The 19,029-nt window shown below is 39.2% G+C and overlaps 1 long non-coding RNA gene across 7 annotated transcripts in view; it reads left to right on the forward strand.

Annotated features, from left to right (window-relative positions):
* The first annotated feature begins 772 nt into the window (after nucleotides 1-772).
* The window catches only part of LOC111775378 (uncharacterized), a 149,201-nt gene continuing 130,944 nt past the window's right edge, over nucleotides 773-19,029 (forward strand). For all 7 annotated transcript variants that reach the window (XR_011422230.1, XR_011422229.1, XR_011422231.1 and 4 more), the window contains exons 1-2: nucleotides 773-1,001; nucleotides 3,545-3,655. This is a non-coding gene — a long non-coding RNA (uncharacterized lncRNA). The remainder of the gene's footprint in view (nucleotides 1,002-3,544; nucleotides 3,656-19,029) is intronic.

The raw sequence follows: 19,029 nt of genomic DNA on the forward strand, positions 1-19,029 counted from the left end.
GGAAATATTTGATGTGTTTAGATTTCATAAAATTTTTTTTTTTTTAAAGATTTTTTTATTTTTTTCCTTTTTTTCCCCAAAGCCCCCCGGTACATAGTTGTATATTCTTCGTTGTGGGTCCTTCTAGCTGTGGCATGTGGGACGCTGCCTCAGCGTGGCTTGATGAGCAGTGCCATGTCCGTGCCCAGGATTCGAACCAATGAAACACTGGGCCTCCTGCTGCGGAGCGCACGAACTTAACCACTCGGCCACGGGGCCAGCCCCTAGATTTCATAAAATTTATAGCTGAAAAACTTCATATACCCACGTTATTCCAGTCACCCATAAAAGTTTTCCAATAACTGAATTGAGTACCAATTTCAAAGTCGAATTAATTAAAATTAAATAAAGTTTAACACTTAGTTCCTCTGTTACCCTAGACACATTTCAAGGGCTCAACAGTGTCATGTGGCTGGTGGCTACCATTCTGGACAGTAAGGTTATCCCATGAAGTCTCAAACTGCATGACTGCTCCCAGGCCTCAGAGCATGGCTCTTCCTGTTCTAAAGCCCAGGAGAGCTGAGGCTCTGCCCTCTCCTAGCTTGTCCTGCTCCCAACACCATTGATCTGTCTCCGGGCTCAGTTCCCGTGTCAGGCTCACACTGTGCAATTACACAGATGGCACACTTCATAATCCCAGGGGACACCACTCACACTGCAGTGCACCACTAGTGGCCTTCAGTGATGCTGTCAGCTCAGACAAACTTCTCACCTAAAGCCTGGTTGGTTACAGGAATCCAGAACACCCTCAGCTCCAGCTTCTCCCTCCATCGGCCTCTCTCATGATGTGCTCTGCTCCGTCTCCTCAACCTCCCTTCACATCCACCAGGATTGGAGCAGCTGGCCATGTCTCCTCTGATGATACTCCTCTCCAGGAGAGCTCTTTACCATGGACAGACACCTCCATCATAGCTCCACGATCAGGGCTCACTTGAGGAAATGTCTTGTCCTCACCTTCCAAGGTAAAGAAAGGATAAGGTCAGACTCATAATCTTGGTCCTTATCAATCAGGGCATCATCATTACTAAAGGTGAAAAAAAAATTTTGTAAAAAAAGTGGAACAGTAATTACATTCCAGAAGTGAGGTGAAGGGACACCTGACTTTATCATTAGGGAGAAGCTGTGGGAACAGTTGACTGATGGTATATCAATTGTCTCTCTTCAAAATCAGATGGAAACCTAGTGGTCTCCTCGAGACTGGAAACATGAGAGGCTCCATCACAGTCAGAGACATCTCTCATCATTGAGGCCACATGACTCTAAGAGTAATAGAGTTAGCACGAGTATAAGGGAGTGTGAGTGCACACGGAAATCACTCCGGATCCTGGGAGCAGAAGTGCATCTTCACCTGCAGAAAGAATCTGCCTCAACAACTCAACGGTTTCCGTTAGACAAGTCAAATCAAGAAGAGAGAAACACATCAGGAAGGATACAGGCTTTTCTGGGATCAGAGTCAGTGACCCTTCAATGAAAGTTCAGGACAGCCAAACCTCCAAGGGAGGGGCCCTTGGGGCCACTCGGGAAAGGAGTGGCCTTGTAGGGGAGGAGGACATTTCCACCTCCCGCAAGGAGCCTGGAACGGGAGCCACAGAGATCTCTCAGAAAACTGGAGAGGGTAGGAATGGCATCAGCGCAGGAGTTTGGAGTCTAGGAGCAGTCATTTGGGGCAAGAGAGTGAAAGGCATATTTTTGCCCCAGGTCAACCACAAAAAACGAGCTGTACTTAAAAGGCAACTTTACAGCAGCTGCCACCTCCACAGAAGCCAGAGGCACAAAGCCTGCAGCCATCTTACTGCTGAGCATCCCTTACACCCTTCCTCCCACTCACTCCTATTTCTCGGGTTTACTCTCGGATTTCTCACTTTTGTCCTGCTGTCTCATGCATAGATTCTACTATTTGACCTTTGGACAATATCTGACTTTATTTTAGTTTCTTCTCAAGGCTCTGGTTCTGGGCTCCATGTTTTGAGGATGTGTTTTTCCTCACCCAGAATAGTTCTGGCATAAAGCATCACCAGAACTATTTAATCCATTGGGCAGCACAGACACAAATCCTGGAGCCTATGAGGTTTTCAGAGACCCACAAAAATGTTTGAGTCCTGAAAAAAAAAGTGTATGGACTGCAAATAATATAAGAAAGCTAGAAAATTGAATCGACAAATATAACACTATGTCAACTGTATTAATTGTTAAATTTAATGTTTAGACAAATTTCACTGCATTTGAATACAATTTTGGAAATTAGACTTTTTACTTTTTTTTTTATTGAGGTAACATTGGTTTATAACTTTATATAAATTTCAGGTGTACATCATTATATTTCGATTTCTGTTAGATTACATCATGTTCACCACCCAAAGACTAATGACCATCCATCACCATACACCTGTGCAAATCATCCTTTTTACCCTTTTCTCTCCCCCATTCCCCTCTGGTAGCCATCAATCTAACTTTTGTCTCTATACGTTTGTTTGCTGTTGTTTTTACCTTCTATTTAGAAGTGAGATCATATGGTCTTTGCCTTTCTCCCTCTGACTTATTTTGCTTAGCATAACACCCTCAAAGGCCATCCGTTTATTGCAAATGGCAAGATTTCATCTTTTCTATGGCTGAGGTGTATTCCATTGTGTATATATATCACACCTTCTTTATCCATTTGTCCCTGATGGGCACGTAGGTTGCTTCCAAGTCTTGGCTGTTGTGAATAATGCCACAGGAATTTCTTACTTTGAAACTCTTCTTTCCTGAGTATACGTGGTGATAGCTGAGAAATCATAACCAATCAAAAGTCAAATGCTACCTGTAGCCAAATAATTTCAAAAGTAAATTTATAAACATCCTTTCAAAAAATTTACAGTCAAAAATTATATTTAATGTGGGATGAGGGTTTGTTTTGATATGTTTCATATGATGCAGAGTGGAACCTCTATCGTGAAGGAACTCAGGGCCCACCAAGGCCTTAATATGACCCTGACAACCCCTCTCCCCCGAGCCCATACTGGGCCTTTCCCGTTCCTGGATAAGACAAGTCCATATGGTAGGCAGCATGGTGTGCCAGAAAGTAGGTGGAATTCCAATCTGGGACATACCAATTTCTAGCAGTGAGAAGTCTGGCTGCTACATTAGCCTCTCAGATCTTCTATTTATTTGAATATGCAGAGATTTCTAGGAGGATTACTTAAGATAACAAATGGGTCTGGTACCTATTGGGTTGGTAGTAAGGTCTAAGAAAGAGGGAAGATGGGTTAAATCCTTGTGCCCATGGGAGAACAGAATTGAACAGAGAAATAGAATTGAACTCAGGATCAAGGACCTAACTAAAGAGTTAGAAACTGCAGGAAGCTTCAGAACCTCAAATCTTATCAAATTCAGCTAGTCTGTTGGGGGAAGGATACACTTAGGATGATTATGCTAATTGGGTCTTGTGGTAAGTTGCATTATTGCTCCAAAAGATTCATTCCCTTCTCTTTAGGATAATTATGTATTCCCACCCATTGCCTTGCAGAGCCACCCTGGGGGCAGAATACACTTCCTGCACCAGAGCAGCTTGGTCATGTGACTTGCTTCTGCCAGTGGAAGTGCAAATGCCACAATGGAACAACAGCTTTAAGAGCAGGTAGGTTTGGCTCTCCCACTTGCCCTCAGTAAGGATGTAGTGTCCCAAAGAGGGGCTGTTCTTTGAGCTTGGTTCCTGGCGTGAGAGGGCACATGAAGCAAAGCCAAAGTGGCTGAGGGACAGCTGCTAACCTGGAACTGTGAGAGAGAGAAACGCTCATTGTTACAAGACACTGAGATTTGGGACTGGTTTGTCACCACAGGAAAGCTAATACAGGTGTTCAAGAGGAAAACGCCCCCAAGCGAGAGGGTCAAAGGCATTGTTCTTTTATTGATCCAATTTGAAAAAGAGGATTTTTGCATTAATCAGCAATAAAGAAAACCAGCATGTTCCATCCTCCCCAAAATGGAGTTGTGCTACTTTATAGTAATTAGCACTTTAAGAGAATTAGAAAGTTAACATTAAAGGTAGTCCCTATGTGGCCCATGTCACAGGCCATGTGGCTCCATGTCAGGATGCTGGGAGTAAAGTCATGGAGAAATCTGAACGGCCAATAAAGTTCCTTATTTGTCCCCAGTGACATCTTCTGGGATTTACTGACATAGGCATTTTGCGTTTTTCAATTACAAGTGTGAAATATTCTTTGTTGCCAGTTTGCTAGTGTTAGGAGTTCTTTGCAAGGTTCTTTCTTCACATCTTAGAAAATCAGCATTAATTACATCAACTCATGTCCCAGGGGCTTAATTTAGCATACTACTTATTTCTCTACCGTGGGTGTGAATCTCTTCTTTCTTCTCTGATCTCTAGATAAATGAGTTACATTGACTCAGAAGAATGTAACCTTTCATCAATTACAGCAAAGTTGCAACCACTAGGATTTTTTGTTGTTGTTGTTTCTGGTTTGTTTTTACTTATTGAGTGAATGCTACTTTTAAATTTCCTTAGTGTAGCCATCCGACCAGGCATTGAAATCTTAAATAGAGAGTGCGTCTGGCTTTCTTTTGGAACCTTGGAATTATTACACTAATCTGAACATTTCTGCATTATCCCATTGTCTATATATCTACCCCGTTTGTCTCACCACAATTGCGTCATTCAGTCATTCAGAAAATATTTATAGACTCCATGTCAAGTACTGTTCCACACCTTACGATACAGTGGAGAACGAGAGAAACAACATGCCGTTCTACTGGATTTAACATTGTTAGAAATGCTTAGGAAAAGATCTACGTTAGTACAGAGAATAGAAAGTCCAAAGTCATGAGGCAGGGCTGAGCTTAGAGCATCAGAGGAACAGCCTGAGACAGCATCGCTGGAATGGAGCTAACAAGGGGAGAGCGTTAGGACATGAGGCTGGGAAGGTTGAGAAAGTCTAGATCATGCGAGCTTGTGAACTATGCTAAGGAGTTTAGATTTTATTCTAAGCTTATTGGGAAGCCATGGGAGGATCTATATTTTAGAAAGATTACTCTGATGCTGCATAGAAAAAGGAGAGAAGAAGAGGAAGCAGGAGAGAGACTCATGGGGACGCAATTGGAGGAGTCCAGGAGAAGGACAATGTGACGTGGCCTGCAGTTGTGGCAGTGAAGGTAGGAAGAAGTGGTCGATTCAGCATGTATTTTTGAATGTACAACTTGCTGACTGGCTGGCTGTGGAGTGTGAGCAGGAAAAAAATCAAGGATGACACCTCAGCTTTTGGCCTGAATGAGCGCATAAGAGGCAGTAACATTAGCTGAGGTGGGAAAGATCAGGAAAGAACCAGATTGTTTTGGGGGCCTGAGGGAGAGATTATATATTTTAGCATATGAAAGTGTTGTATCCAGAGGCAAATTATCTGTTACGGAAGCTGCTACAGCCCACAAGCTGGTTGCCAGAAAGGCTGTCACCTTTCCTCCTGGGTTCCAAGTGTTTGCAAGAGTCACCTGGACACTCAGTAGACCATTTTAATTTGAAGCCAAGTGAACTTGCAAGAAAAGAAGCCTCGTAAAGTCATCTGTTAAGATTCTCATTATAAAGAGGGAGCAGGGCTAAAGACCGGGAGAAGCAGGCATACCTGTGTCATACTATGCAGGTAGTAGACCTCTCTTGTTTGTTTTTGTTTTTGTTGCCTGACTTCCGTCCTGATAATTGTACTCAGTTTCTCCTTCATGCAGAGATTGGCAAACTATGGCCTGTAGGCAACATCTGGCCTGCCTCCTAATTTTGTAAATAAACTTTTATTGGTACCCAGCCATCCTCATTTGTTGATGTAGTGTCCACAGCTGCTTTTGAGCTACAATGGCAGAGTTGAATAGACGGAGACTCTATGGCCTACAGAGGCTAAAATATTAATTATCAGGCCTTTTACAGAAAAAGTTTGCCAATCCCTGCACCGGTGGAGCCATCATCCCCCAGCTCTCAGCCCAGGCACTTTGGGTGAAGATGACTCCACTCACGCACTCCAAGGTTCACCTGGACTAGATCAGGTTCCACATTCCCTCCACCTGCATGTGGATCGGTTCAAGGGTGAGCCTTGACCCTAGCTTGTCTAATTCACGAGAGCTCAGAATTTTGCCTGAAATTCTGGGACAAGGACTATAGCTTTTTGTGCTGGTTGTGAGTCCAGAAGGATGAGCCCTAGGAGTGCTACGTGGGACAGCTTGTTGGAGACCGATGTTAACACAAGACTGAAAAGAAGAGTTCTGTAGAGAGAGAGGACTAAATCCTGGTGAGGTATTTTGAGTTCCTTCATCAAGTCCCATCTGAAGCCAGTGTACCTAGGGCTCTCCTGTTAAATTCCCTTTTCCCCCATCTCTTCCCCTTTTGCTTAAGCCAAGTTAGACTGAGATTTTTGTCATTTGTAGCTGAAAGAAACTCAATGGATATAAGTGGATATGATGCTGGATCATAATGTACCTGATTTGTTTGATATCAAGATGAAATTAAGAAATGTATGCCTTTGACATTCTCTTTCTTATATAACCCAGCTCAACTGGTTCATTTGTCAAAAAGTATCCCTGAAAGTGCGTTTTCATTCTTTTATCCTCCTATAAGTTTTTTCCCCATGCATCTCTCAGGATACTAACAGATTCTACCTTATTTCTTGGTTATTTGAAGGGAAATATTTCTACTCTATTTGTTTTAAGGTCTTTGAGAGCAGAAGCCACATCTTACTCACCATTGCAGCTCCTCTGGTACCTAATGCAATGCATAGGATCACCACGGTCAGGACTAAAAAGATGATGTGTGCCATGGTAGCACTTTAATTAGAAGCTACAAATTAAAGATGAGGCACAATGAGGTCGAGTAAGTTGAGTGAAAGAGAAGACTAGTCCTGTCCCCTCCCCACCACACTTCCTTGCCACTTCCTGGAACTAGGAGGAGAGAATGTTTAAATTAGATGCCAGATTAAAGTTTGGATTTAGATTGGAATAGATTTTTTAAATACCTGAATATAAAAATAGTATAATAGCCAAAAATAACTCAAAAGCTCTGGGATCTCCCCAAAATGTTGTAAAGAAATAGGATCAGCATATCTATCAAAGCACGTTTAATGGTTAGGGCCTGGGGTGGGTGGGAAATGAAACTATTTCCTAAGTGTATTCTACTGAATAGTCCATTCTGTAAGCTATTTACATATTCTATGCCTGACTGTTTTGTTTTGCATTTCTGGCTTTGGAATTTAAATGCAAAATATCAACTCTTTAAGAAGATATTTAAATTCTTTAAATTCTTTATTAATAAATATTAGGCCTGATGGAATAATTTATTTTTACACCCTTGACCCATACATTCCTAATAATATAATTAAATAACCTATTTAATCTACGTTTATTGAGAATCTTCCACATTCGAGATGAGGTTGAGTCCAAGAACTTTGGAGCTGATGGGGAAGAAATAGATCCAAAAACAGCTAGAGCAGTGCTTTCAAGTATGACTTTCTGTGATGATGAAAGTGTCCTATGTCTGTGTTGTCCAATATGGAAACCACTAGTCACAGGTTGCTTCTGAGCAGTTGAAATATTGCTAGTGTGACAGAGATGCTGAATTTTACGTTTTATTTAATTTTAATTCATTCAAATTTAACAGCCATATTTGTCTGCTGGCTACCGTCTGGACAGCAAAGAACTAGAATGTGGGCGAAACTGACATAAGTGACATAATACAGTTATAAATAGAGTGTTTGTTAGAGCCTTTTAAAGGAAAGAGGACTGCCAACAGCTTGGGGATTCAGGAAAGGAATCCTGGAGGTGACTTCTGGGAAGACCCTTAAAAGATGGGTAGGGTTGATTTATATGTAAATGTGTGTATACTTGAATACACACACACATGCATTATGGAAGGAGCAGAGAAAGAATTTTACAGGCAGAGGGGTTAGATTAAGCGAAGGCAAAATGTGGAAACTATTTGGGAAATATGAGTAAGTCCAGTTTGGTTTTGGCATAAAAAGTATATACAAGAGTAATATGAAGTTATTCTGAGCAGGTCCTTTGACATCATTTTGTCGAAGATTGTGAATACCCTGCTGAAAAGATAGTATTTACCCTGATAATAATTTTTGCATCTTTTTTTGGAGCATCAAACTTACATGACCAGAGATATTGCTCTGGTGGCAGTAAGTAAGGAAGAATTGTGGCTGAACAGGAAAACTAATTCGCAGCCTCACACAAACATTGCTGGCAAAAATAGTGAGATCTGCAATAACAATGATGGAAATGGAAAGTTGGAGGTGGTTCGAATTCTCTGAGTTTGGAGGCGTGTGCACAGAGATTGGTACAGATTTCTTGTCTAGAGATTTCTGAAGATAGGATAGCTTGCAGTGGTAGTTTTCACTATCAAGATTAGAGGGGACCTTTGCACTGAGAATAAGATGAAGGAAACCCCAGCCTAGCATCAGTTTTATAAAGAGAAAGGAAAGAAGTGTTTAGCAGTTTCCACTGTTCACTGAGACATCTGTGAGGGTAGAGAAGGGGCAGAAGTGGTTGAACTACCTGGTGACTGCTTGGGCCCCTTAGGAAGCCCACTTAGAGGGTCATTTAGTTCAAAATACTTTTTAATTTCTCTTGAGCTTTCTTTTTTGACCCATGTGTTATTGAGAAGTAGGTTGTTTAACTCTCAGATATTTATTTGGGGATTTTCTAGCTATCTTTCTGTTGATTTCTGGTTTAATTCCACTGTAGTTTTTGAGCAGATGTTGTATGATACTTATTCTTTTAAACTTGTTAAGGTGTATTTTATGGCCCAGAATGTGGTCTATCTTGATGAATGTTCCGTGTGAGCTTGAGAAGAATGTGTAATCTGATGATGTTGGATGAAGTTGTCTATAGATGTCAATTATACCCAGTTGGTTGATGGTACTGTTGAGTCAACTGTGACCTTACTTATTTTCTGAATTTGTCCGTTTCCGACAGAGAGGTGTCAAACAGCTCAAGTGTGATAGTGGATTCATCTATTTCTCTTTGTGCTTCAGTTAGTGTTTGCCTTTTGTATTTTGATGCTCTGTTAGGCACATACATAATAAGGATTGTTATGTCTTTGTGGGGTATTGACCCCTTTATTACTATGTAATGCCCTTCTGCATCCCTAACATTTCTTCTCTAAAGTCTGCTCTCTCTGAAATTAATATAGTTCCCCCTGTTTTCTTTTGATTGCTGCTAGCCTGATCTATGTTTCTCCACCTCTTTACTTTTAACCTATATGTGTTCTTGTATTTAAAGTGGATTTCTTGTAGACAACCTATAGTTGGGTCTTGTTTTTTGATCCATTCTGACAATCTCTGTATTTTAATTGGTATCTTCTAAACATTGACATTTAAAGTGATTGTTGATATAGTCGTATTAATAAAGGTGTATGATTCCATTTTCTCTCTTTTCTTAGCATATCAGTTATACTACTTTTTAAACGTTTTTGGTGGCTGCCCTGGAGTTTGCACTACACGTTTACAACTAATCTAAGTTCACTTTCAAATAACACTATTTCACTTCACGGGCGGTACAAGTACCTCATAATCACAAAATAATCCGAATTCCTCCCTCTCGTCTCCATATCATTGCTGTCGTTCATTTCACTTATACATAAGCATACATAATTGAACACATTGGTGCTATTGTTATTTTGAACAAACGTTATTTGTTAGATTAACTAAAACAGGAAAAATAAAAGTGCTTATTTTACCTCCACTTTTTCCTTCTTTGTTGCTCTTTCTTTCTTTACGTAGATCCAAGTTTCTGACCTACAGCATTTTCCTTCTCTCTGAAGAACTTCTTTTAGCATTTCTTACAAGGTATTTCTACTGACAACAAATTCCTTCAATTTTTGTTTGACTGACAAATATTTATTTCTCCTTCACTTTTGAAGGATAATTTCACAGAATTCTAGGTTGATGTTTGCTTTTTCCTCTCAACACATCAGTTATTTTACTCCCTTTCGTCTTGTTTGCATGGTTTCTGAGGAGAAGTTGGATATAATTTTATCTTTGCTCCATAGGTAAGGTATTTTTTTTACCTTCTGGCTTCTTCAAAGAATTTTTCTTTATCTTTGGTTTTCTGAGGTTCAAATGTGATATGCCTAGGTATAGGTTTTTTGTTTGTTTGTTTTTTTAGCATTTATCCTGCTTGGTATTCTCCAAGCTTTCTCGATTTGTGGTTTGATGGCTGACATTAATTTGGGGGAAATTCTCAGTCATTACTGCTTCAAATACTGCTTCTCTTTCTTTTCCTTTCTTCTCCTTCTGGCATTCCCATTACATATATGTTACACCTTTTGGAGTTGTCCCAAGGTCCTTGGATATTCTGGTTTTTTTCTCCAGTCTTTTTTCTCTTTGCTTTTCAGTTTTGGAAGCGTCTATTGCCATATCAAGCCAAAGAGTCTTTCCTCAGCTGTGTCCAGTTTACTAATGAGCCCATCAAAAGCATTTTCATTTCTGCTAAAGTGTTTTTGGTCTCTAGCATTTCTTTTTGATTCTTTGTTAGAATTTCCTTCTCCCTGCTTAGATTGTCCATCTGTTCTAGCATGTTGTCTATTTTTCCATTAAACTCCTTAGCATACAGATTATAGCTTTTAAAATTCTCAGTCTGATAATTCCGACAATCCTGACATATCTGACTCTGGTTCTGATGCTTGTTCAGTCTCTTCAAACTGTATTTCTTGCATTTTAGTATGCTTGTCATTTTTGGTCAAAAGGTAGACATGATGAACTGAGTAAAAGGAACTGCAGTAAATAGACCTTTGGTAATGTGGGAGTAAGGGGTGGGGGAGGGAAGGTGTTCTGGACCTCTGGTTAGATCTCGGTATTTCTGTGAGCCTGTATCCCTTCACACTTCATCAGTATGCCTCAGTTTCTTCCCCACCTTGGGTATGAAAAGCTAAAGGGAGCTAGAGTTAGGTATTTCCCTTCCTCCACGTAGGTTAGCCTCTGACAAAAATCCCACTAAGTTAGGTTCTGGTAAAATAAATTTCTCCTGAGGGTTGTCCTTATTAAGAAGAACAGAGTGCTTTGGTGTATTTAAAAATAGTCATTTTTACCTTCCTCCTGCATGAGTCAAGAGGGGGTTTTCCTTTAATATTCACAGACCTCCTCAAGGTAAAACTCACAAAAGCATGGACCCCCCACCCTGTGGCTGGGTCTGGGACTACTTTCTCTGTAAATGAATTTCTAAACTGAAGTTAAAATACTTGAGCGTGGGTGAAAGGAAAGTGGAGGGTTCCATGATAATGGAGTGTTTCCACTTGGGTAACAAGTAGATTATTAGTGCTATTAATAGAAATGCAGGATCACATGGAGAAGCTTGTTTTGAGGGAAATGATGACTTTCTCTTAGGGTAGAGCATCGTAAAATCAATAGTATTTCTCTCTTTGCCTAACATCAAGGGTGATTCACCTAAGCATGTTTAAACAAAGCAAACAACCTCCTCCCCCAAAAAACTCTTCAAGTAGATGATTCCCAAACCTAGCTCTCTGTTAGATACACCCAATGGTGTTTCCAGTCAACATCTCCCAGTAGAGACTCTTGGCAGTTGCTCCTGGCAATGAGAGCTGCCACTGGCCACTACTTCTAACAGTGTTACCATGAGTTTCCATAGCAGCAGCTTCTGCTGGCCACCCGTATTGTCACAGATCCTAACCAGCAGCAACCCCTCCCAGCAGATCCACCTGCTGGTGAACACTGCTTCAAGTGATTGCTATCAGCACCTGACTTCTCTGTCCCTGGAATCCCATTGAATTCTAAAAGGTTCAATTTTAAAGCACCTCAATCCCAAATATCTTCTGAAAAAAGCTCTGGTTTCCCTCAGTGACTAATGGGAGCATCAGACTTCCAACATTCCTCCTCAAGACCACCACTCTCCAAAGGCTCCCTGTTAAGCCCTTTAGGGGCAGTTAGGATGCCACACTGTTTTTCCAAAGCCCTTTATATCTCCGTCAGCTGCTCTACATACCTCTGGTAGAAAAGTCCCACAGACGGAGATGCTGGACTTCTGGCTTGAAAGATTGATGAGTGTTTTCTCACTGTGGGGTCCTCTGCGTACTCCAGCTAGCTGAGCAATCTGTGTGTGTTAGGTCACTAGGCAACCATATTTAGAACAGTGTGAGAGAGAGGCTACCACAACTGATGGCAGAAAATTGACAGATTCATACGAAAAGGGATGAAAGCCACCAAGAGTTGTATGAGTGAAGTAAAAGTATGCATAACAGGACCCTGTTTCTGTTGCCTTTCCCACTTTCTTTTGCTGTTCACCAAGGCAGAACACATGAACTCACTTTGCCAGAGCTGCTGCCTTCCCTAGAAGGTATTTTCCAAAGGTCACACTAAAAAGCCCAGGACTCCCTCCCCAGATCCAGGGAACTAGAGTGTTGGTTCATGCCCCACACACCCCTTCTCTCACCACATCCCTACATCGAGGCATCCACGCAAATAGAGTCCTGGGAACTGCCTAGACCTCTCAGAGCTCCTTAATGTAAGCATGTAAACTCGCCTAACAGCCCTGTGTTAAAGATTATGAATGACATGAAATAATCTCTGGGCTGAGATTCATCAGCCCAAATTATGGATAAAGTTTAAAACTCAAAAAATGCAAAAAGCAAAACAAAAAAAAAAACAGTCATGTAGAAAATATTTCCTAAGCTGTTGGATTTAATGTCATTTTCAGTACTTCCTAATAGCTCACTAGAGAGGGTATAACACATACTGACCACAAATCAGAAAGAATTTAGCTAGAGAGGAATTCAGACTGGGGAGAAAAATAAGGAGTTGGGCCTATTCTCATCAAAAAAAGAATTCCTCTGGAATGATATAAAAGAATATTTGAAAAAAGAATCAAGAATAATAATCTTTTATTTTTTTTTAATGCTAAGGGTTTCAATTTTAAAGGTCTTCAATCCCAAACATAGAATAAATCAGTATAAAATAACTTGAAAAATGGAGCCTAGGCAACATTGTTAGCAGTGGAGGAAGATGCATCAGTTAATATTTTTGTCACAATTTCCCAGTTCAAGTTGCTCTACTGAATCCTGGATTACGTATCCTTTGTGTTAAATCTATCTGTATTTCCTAAATTCTAACTTCTTTGTATGGCACCCAGCACATCAGCAGTTAGATTTAGGTACTTTACGTGCTTTGCATCTTATTTTTATAAAGATAATCAGAGACTGGAGTTGACATAAAAATGCAAGGCATTGACTACAAAAGGTGCCTCAACCAATCAGATTCCTGGACCTTATTATTTCTCCCTTTGTCTTTATTACATCTTGGACTAAATTGTAATCACTACAGTGTTTATTCATAGCCCAGCCTTTTCAGCGAAAGGACCAAGATGCCCCCAGTGACATTCATGAAGCCTGATTTCTTGTATAAAAGTGAGTCTATGCAGAGTAACTACTTTTTAAAAATCAAACATCTGGGCTTGGTTTGAAGTTTTTATTTATTCACATGTGAGTAAAAATTATTGAAAGTATCACCTCCTCCTCTCCCCTTCACTCCTCCCACGCTGCCCCAGGATGCTAGAGCTGGTGTTTCTGGTTTTTTGGGTTTGTTTGTATTAATTAGGTAAAGGCAGTGTGGATAAGAGCAATTTTTGTTTTCATAAAAGTAGTGTTTTCTGTCCATTTGCCTTCCTGTGTCCTGTGGAAATAAACACACACATAATTTAATGTGTTGATAACACTATTGCTAAAGTGGAAATTTACTAGTGAGACATTTTCCACATAGGACGCCAGACACCTTGAAATCTTTTTGTGCTCTATAACTAAGTGATGTTCATCGAGTCCCTTTAAATATACATCAAATATACAGTTTCATGGATTCCATTCATTGGTTTAATTTTGGAATTATGTTTTAATGAAGGAGACTGCTGATAAGCTAATAAATAAATAAATGTTGGAAGAGGTCAATCTGTCCTCTGAGATTAAAATAAAAATTAGCATGAGTCCATCTGACGTTAAAAGGCAAATCCAATGCCTCCCTAAGATATTTGTGCATTTTGGGGGACTTTCTTCTTACAAGTGCTTCTAGTTTTGAGGTTCTACCCCATTAATTTCTCCATCTCATTTTCCATACAGATGGCGGCGTAGGCGTTCTGTTATACAGGCGTTCTGTTATGCAGTAAAACTTGTTCTACGCGCTACTTGTTATCTTTGGGGAGTTATCATTTGAAACATTAAAAACAGGTTTATCTTTTTCCAATTATAAAGTAATAACTATTATTTGTAAACTATTTGGAAAATCTAGAATGTTATAAAGATGGAAAAAAATACCCCCCAGATAATCTCTTTTAATGTTTGGAAAAAATTTTTTCAAAAAAGTGCTTGAATTCACTTACTTAATTTTTAAACCTTTTAATTAAAACATAATATACATGTAATAAATGTATGCCAAGTTTTCTCATACTCCCAACTCCAAAGTAACTGTTATTCTGAATTCCACCTCTGTTGATTAGTGTTGCCTATTCTTCAATGTCATTGTAGATGAGATCATATGGTGTGTATGCTTTGGTGTCTGACTTTCTTCACTCAACATAATGTTAGTAGTTCTTTTTTATTGTATATTATTTCATTGCATAAATAGTCTACATTCTATCCATTCTCCTATTGTCACAAATTTGGGCTGTTATCAGTTTGGAGGTGGGTAAAACTGCTTTGAGAATTTTGTATATGTATTTTGTTCATTTCTCTTGGTTCTAGACTTAGGAGTGAAAGTTTGCTGTGTCGCAGGTGCTATATGTTTAGCTTTAGTAAATACTGATATACAGTTTTCTAAAGTGACTACATTGCTCTAAATTACACTTGTTAACTGTACTGACAAAACTGTGTTAGAATTCGTTAACCTAATGCAAGTCTTAATATATTTTATATTCTCAAGATGTAAATTCGAATTCATCAATGAAGCTCTACATTTCTTACTAACTCTTTGACTATCTTTTAAACATCTAATATAGAAAACAAGTCTCCATATCTGTTACTTTGGGTCCTATATTTAGATTTTGAATCTGACTTAGTATTTTAAAGATATATTTTACGTTGTTTACTTTATTCTTAGTCTTAGCAACAGTCTATATATAATCAGTATGATTCATGAAGGAAAAATAGTTATTATAAACTTATGGAGGAAAATCTTCCATGATTTTATTTATGGCATGAGAAAAAGAGGTAAGAGAATGCGCTGAATAGACATGAATATGAATACGTGAAGGTTATATGTGTGTTGCACATGCTCCTAGGTACACGGCTTATTAAGGAGCTGTGGTTTAAATAGCTAAGCTATTTATTGATTTATGTATTAGGAACTGTTTATCTAAACCAAAACCATGAAAAACTCTATATTTTTTGGCGTATTCTTTGCTGTTTATTTATTTATTTATTTTGCCGAAGAGGATTCACCCTAAGCTAACATTCTGCCAATCTTCCTTTATTTTTTAGTATGTGGGCCACCAGCATAGTATGGCCACTAACAGAACAGTGTAGGTCCACACCAGGAAACCAAACCCTGGACACCAAAGTGCAGCAGGCTGAACTTAGCTGCCAGACCACTGGGGCTGGCCCTCCTTGCTATTTTTCAATAAGGAGAAGAAAGGTTTATTTCAAAAATCTTTTTTTTATTATAAAATAATACATGTTCATTTCAGAAAATTTTGAAAAGTACAATTATAAAAAAATAATATAAAATTACTTTAACCATCATGAAACCAACACTACTGACTAAGAGAGTTAGTTATTTTAAAAGTCATCTCTGGACTACGTCTGGGGCTGGTACAGATTGGGCCAATCTCTTCTGAGGCACAGTTAGATGTATGGAGTACCAAAAATAGGATACAGAAGTGATCATAGAAAGATTACATTTTGTGTAAAATGAATAGAGTCCCCACCATTCTCAGGTGACCAAGTAGGATTTTTCTTTAACCATCATCATAAGCTGATGAATTCAAGGATGGTTGATATGCTTACTGCACTGCGATTCCGACGCTGACAGAAGCTCAGATTGCCCCGTCTGTAGTAGGAGTCTCTTCACTTTGCCTCCCGAATCCTGTTAATATGATCTTAATTGTCCTTGTTAACTTCATTATCGTACAACATGAAAAGATACACCCTGCATAAATGTATTTATCTTCCACAATTCTTGCCCCAGACCTGGAATCAGCCGTTCTCCAGGAAGCCCTAGTTTCTTTTAGCGGAAAGTAACAATTCAAGAGCACAATCCGAGTCTAGGGATGGCCGTTGCTCTTAAGTTGTTGTTTTATCTAAGCCTTTTCAGTGAGCTCATGTAAGAAAAATACAAGTGTATGTATGTGTGCGTGTATGTGTGTGTTTTAAAAGATAAAATACATCATAAATTTACGCTGCTGTTTCTAATTCAAATTCAGGATTGCAGAACTTAACTGAACCCCTTTTATATCACATCTGTCTTTTCTGACTTCCTCACCAAGAATCCCAGTATTCACCAACAGTAGGGATAGAATTAGAATATTCGTAGTGGCTCATTTGCTTTATCCCACATTTCAAACCCACCAGTCTCAGAATAACAATACCACCACCACCACTAATAAAAGGAGTTAAATATTGGGGGGGAGGGGGGACATGTGCTATCTCTATTCTCTCCCCAAATCTTTCATGGTTGCACACTACGCTGTCAGAGCATATGGTCACTGTATACCATACTTTCTCCTCTTAACAGTCCTTTAGTCTTAGTTTTAAAGGTAAGCTATAGTTAATACTCACCACCAGTTCTTATGTTAATATCTCTCATACATTTTTGTTTTCTGAGCTGCTGTAGTAGAAGGGCTCAGAGGAGCAATATGCCCTGAGTTCTTCTACATTTCTGACAGTTTGTATGTGTTTTTTGTTCTTGAATGTCAGTTTTGGAGGATAAAACTTCTTTGGCCCACATTTCCTTTCCTGAAGTACCTTAAATATGTTATTCCAGTTTTTTTCGGATAAAGTATTGCTGTCCAAAAGTCTGATGACAAGTTAATTTTCTTTTACTTATAAAGTTTGTATTATTTTTACCCAGCTATCCTGATGATTTTTCCTTTTTCTTTATATTCCAGCAATTTTACTAGAATATGTCTTGGTGTTGGTTGATTTTATTAGGTACATGGCATGTTCTTTCAGTATATGCCTTCAAATCCTTTTTTATTTCAGTAAAGTTTTCTTGATTTCTAGCTTTGTTTTTTTTTCTTCCTCAGGAACTCCTACTGTCCATATGTTGGCTCTTCTTTGCCTGTCTACACTATTTATCACTTTTTCTTGAAATATTTCTATTCTTGTTTTATTTAAAAATTTTCCCTCCTTCTCACCAGCCATTCTTCTTAAGGAATTATCAGTTGTGTTTATTGACTCTTATGTTCCTTCTAGTTTGACATATTTCTTTTATTTCTAGCTCCTTCTTGAGTTTTCTCTCTATATTCCTAAGTTTTACTAATTCTGATTTATGTTGCTATTTTATGTCATTAGTTTTTTCCTTTTTATCATTTCTAATGTCATTTTCTCAATGTTCTTTTGAAATAGTAGGTTATAATTTTGACATGTTTTCTGGGCATGTATTTCTGGCATGCTTTTACTATCTGTGGGGATGTTATTCTGCCCTTTATTATTTTTTTTTCATGTAATAACTGCATGCGATTTGGCTTTGATAATTTTGTTTTCCTATTTTTTATATGAAATTAGTTTTCCCAAACTTTGTTCAGGAAGGAGGCTTGGTTTAGATAGCTTTGCTACCTTCACAAAGCACCTTCTTTTGTTGTTTTCAGGCAGTATTAAAAATATGGCAGTTTGCTTCCAGAGATTTCAAACCTCTATTTCTCTCCTCATTTTTATCTGGACCTTCTCTCTCAGCATCTTTATTGTCTCTGACCTGCTCAGTTTTGATTCCACTCCCAGGAGTGTAGAGTCCTCACATGGGAGAGAGCCCCGTTTCTAAGTTTTGTTGGAGGACAAAACCCCTACCGGTTTCAGAAGCTCTTCTAGAGTTGGTGTCCTGTATCTCACGGTTGGCTGTTTTGGAGCTCGTCGCTTCTCAGAAGCATCAGGTATGCTGTTGTGTCCCTCTGCTTTTCCCACACGTGTGCTGACACAGTGCATGTCTTGTGATGGTGGGTGGTTTTCCCCCACTCATATTTTGTGGGTCTATGGATGCCTTGCCACCTAATTTTGTTACAAATATTTCTCATGGGGTTTTGATTTTACAATCTAGTTGCTTTGCTTTTGTGTGGAGATTTGGAAAACCTAAACTGTATTCTTCTATTATTACACCTATCTTCCCAGAATTCTCAAATTTCTTTTAAAACAGTCAGGCTCATTTACCATGGCCCTTCATCTTTGCAGTTAGGAGACAATTGACAGAAAGGAAACGTGAAGCAAACGATGTACTGGGGGTGCGTGCGCGCGTGTGTATGTGCATGTCGGTTTATTTGGGGAAGTGGGGTGCAGCTGCTGACAGTGTTACTATATACATACGTGGGTGTATCCTAAAAGTCCAATGTTTTGAACAGAAATACTTTTCACATTTTGAACACGGGAAGTTTTCCCTTTGGTTTGTGGCATGGGCACTGTTTGTAGAGCTAGTCTTTATTTTCAGATGTATTTTTGTCTCTTGGAATGACACTGGCACTACAACATTGCTAATTACCCTGTGATGGGGCTAGTCTGTCTGCAACTATTTTTTTTCCCTAGAATCCACAGCTATTCTCATCTGGAAAAAATTGGGCTTCTATTTGTCCTTGGAGTATTTCTTCTGTTTACCACTTACTTCAGTACTTGTCTTCTCAGTAGAGGCCTGGACAGATCCAATATCATGTCCACACCAGGCTTCTTGAACAATTCCATTTTGTCCCTTACAAACCACGTGGTAAACTATTGATCTTGAGATCTGTTAAAGTCAAAACTTGGGGAAACGGAGGAGTTGCTTTTAATTTAAGATAAATTTCTATTAATGTTAGTGAATGGAAGACCTGCTATTCCTCCGTTTT

The sequence above is a fragment of the Equus caballus genome, chromosome 10 (genome assembly GCF_041296265.1).
Source record: "Equus caballus isolate H_3958 breed thoroughbred chromosome 10, TB-T2T, whole genome shotgun sequence".
Classification (NCBI taxonomy): domain Eukaryota; kingdom Metazoa; phylum Chordata; class Mammalia; order Perissodactyla; family Equidae; genus Equus; species Equus caballus.